The sequence below is a fragment of the Oncorhynchus gorbuscha genome, linkage group LG20 (assembly GCF_021184085.1).
Source record: "Oncorhynchus gorbuscha isolate QuinsamMale2020 ecotype Even-year linkage group LG20, OgorEven_v1.0, whole genome shotgun sequence".
Classification (NCBI taxonomy): Eukaryota; Metazoa; Chordata; class Actinopteri; order Salmoniformes; family Salmonidae; genus Oncorhynchus; species Oncorhynchus gorbuscha.
In genome coordinates, this window is record NC_060192.1 from 35,870,258 (window position 1) to 35,873,159 (window position 2,902).

General features: G+C 40.2%; 1 long non-coding RNA gene across 1 annotated transcript; it reads right to left on the reverse strand.

Moving 5' to 3' along the window:
• Positions 1-294: 294 nt before the first annotated feature.
• LOC124007409 lies at positions 295-2,633 on the reverse strand. The gene is made up of 4 exons (XR_006833921.1): positions 2,524-2,633; positions 1,174-1,301; positions 972-1,062; positions 295-622 (listed from the first exon to the last, which is right to left on the reverse strand). It is a non-coding gene; the product is annotated as an uncharacterized LOC124007409 (long non-coding RNA).
• Between the last annotated feature and the right edge of the window lie 269 nt (positions 2,634-2,902).

The following is a 2,902-nucleotide window of genomic DNA, read 5'->3' on the forward strand; positions in this document are numbered from 1 at the left end:
CATTGTAAATGTTAAAAAAAATTCTAGGACTGCTTTAATTTAGCCGGTCCCTAGGAAAAATAGCTCATGCCTTGGCAGGAACTCATCTGGATCTATAATAAATACAAATATAATACCACCAAAAACATATTAACTTCTTAATCTGCCTCGCCTCCCATCTGTTTTAGTCACAAAGCTTTTTTCCAGCGAGCTTCAAAGGACCTGAACTTACTGAACTTACTGAACTTACTGAACTTGTGGATGTTACCACGACACCGTCTACAGGGAGATAACACTTACGCTTGTGGATGTTACCACGACACCGTCTACAGGGAGATAACACTTACGCTTGTGGATGTTACCACGACACCGTCTACAGGGAGATAACACTTACGCTTGTGGATGTTACCACGACACCGTCTACAGGGAGATAACACTTACGCTTGTGGACCATTATGATGTAATAGTTCTTCTGTCCAATCCCCTGCCTTTAGGCAGTTCCACCATTATGATGTAATAGTTCTTCTGTCCAATCCCCTGCCTTTAGGCAGTTCCACCATTATGATGTAATAGTTCTTCTGTCCAATCCCCTGCCTTTAGGCAGTTCCACCATTATGATGTAATAGTTCTTCTGTCCAATCCCCTGAGAGAAAGAATATTTTATTATGACATCTGCCACTAGCACCACCTAGTAGGAAGTCATCTGGAAACCAGCTTCAACCAGTCTTGTAGTTAGTCAGATGCCGTTTCGGTTCACAAGTACAAAGGATGTGACAATGACTAGAAAATAAGTGGAGCGTTACAAAAAATAACATTGAAATGTCTCTGCAATGCCTGGTAGCTGGGACTAACTAAATTAGAAATCATACGCATTTCAAACACACACACACACACACACACACACACACACACACACACACACACACACACACACACACACACACACACACACACACACACACACACACACACACACACACACACATCCTCACCATGTGGATATAGGGCCACATCTCCCAAAGAGAAATGTTTGTGTTGTCAACGATGATCATGATCCACAACCTCTGTTCATGGCTTTAAAAACTGTCAACACAAGCCAGAGTACCAGTACTTTAAAGAAGAACAAACGATGTGTGTGTAATGACATGATGAGCAGATTTTTCTGATTTTGCCCCCAGCCACCACAATACACACAGTCCTCTCTATTCTGCTGATGGTTGAGCTGAAAGTTTCCTTTGGTATAGTTGGTTCTTTCATGGTACCTGTCAGCAGAGAAAATGTCTCCTTTCAGTCCAAGTCTTGCATATTCGTCCCAGAGTTTTCTGGAAAGCAAAAAAGGAAATCATTTCATTAGATATTTATATATTTCAAATAAATTGTTTCAGTCTATTCAAAATTACAACCATCCTGGTTAAGTGTGCCTTGAATTCTAAATAAATCACGGACTGTGTCACCAGCAAAGCACCCCCCCACAATCACACCTCCTCCTCCATGCTTTGTGGGAACCACACATGCAGAGATCATCCATTAATCTACTCTGTGTATTACAAAGACACGGTGGTTGGAACCCAAAATCGCAAATTTGGACTCATCAGACCAAAGGACAGATTTCCACCAGTCTAATGTCCATTGCTCATGTTTCTTGGCCCAAGCAAGTCTCTTCTTCTTATTGGTGTCCTTTAGTAGTGGTTTCGTTGCAGCAATTCGACCACGAAGGCCTGATTCACGCAGTCTCCTCTGAACAGTTGATGTTGAGATGTGTCTGTTACTTGAACTCCGTGAAGCATTTATTTGGGCTGCAGTTTCTGAGTCTGGTAACTCAAATGAACTTATCCTCTGCAGCAGAGGTAACTCTTCATGAGAGCCAGTTTCATCATAGCGCTTGATGGTTTTTGAGACTGCACTTGAAGAAAATTTTCCAGATTGACTGACCTTCATGTCTTAAAGTAATGATGGACTGTCTTTTCTCTTTGCTTATTTGAGCTGTTCTTGCCATAATATGGACTTGGTCTTTTACCAAATAGGGCAATATTTTGTATACCACCCTTACCTTGTCACAACACAACTGATTTGCTCAAACGCATCACGAAGGAAAGAAATTCCACAGTTAACAAGACACACCTGTTAGTTTAAATGAATTCCAGGTGACTACCTCATTAAGCTGGTTGAGAGAATGCCAAGAGTGTGCAAAGCTGTCATCAAGGCAAAGGGTGGCTACTTGAAAAATCTCAAATATATTTAGATTTGTTTAACACTTTTTGGTTACTACATGATCCCATATGTGTTACTTCATAGTTTTGACACCTTCACTATTATTATACAATGTATAAAATAATACAAATAAAGACAAACCACAGGAATGAGTAGGTGCGACCAAACTTTTGATTGATAGAAGCCACAATCTTCAATATTAGCAATATTAAAAAAGTGTTTAGGTGATACTTCAGAAAATGAACCCACGATCTCAAAACAATACATATTTTGACAACAAAAAAAAGACTTGGGATAAAGCAGGCTCCCAATAGTTTGGATTGATTAGCTTACTTTGCCGTCTCTGCAGTTTCTTCATGTATCGATTTTGTCTTCTCCCTCTCGCCATTTGTCTTTTACTTCAGACTGCTTCACCACCAACTACAATACACAGCACAACCGCAGCTGTACTGTTTACAAGATACGCCCTCCCGCCCAAGAGCTGAAACCAACAAAATAAGTGAAACCAAACCCCCATAACCGTTCTGGATTCACATCAGTCTAATGTCGATGCTGATTACACGCAAGTAAGTATTGTATAGCCCGTCTGTATTTCGTATGATTAGGTGCTATTAAATAGCTACTTGTCATTTTAATGAAATGATTTCAGACCAGTGCAGATTAAGGAAAGGAAACAGAAGGAGGAGAAGCTTCTTTAGACTAATGAAATTCT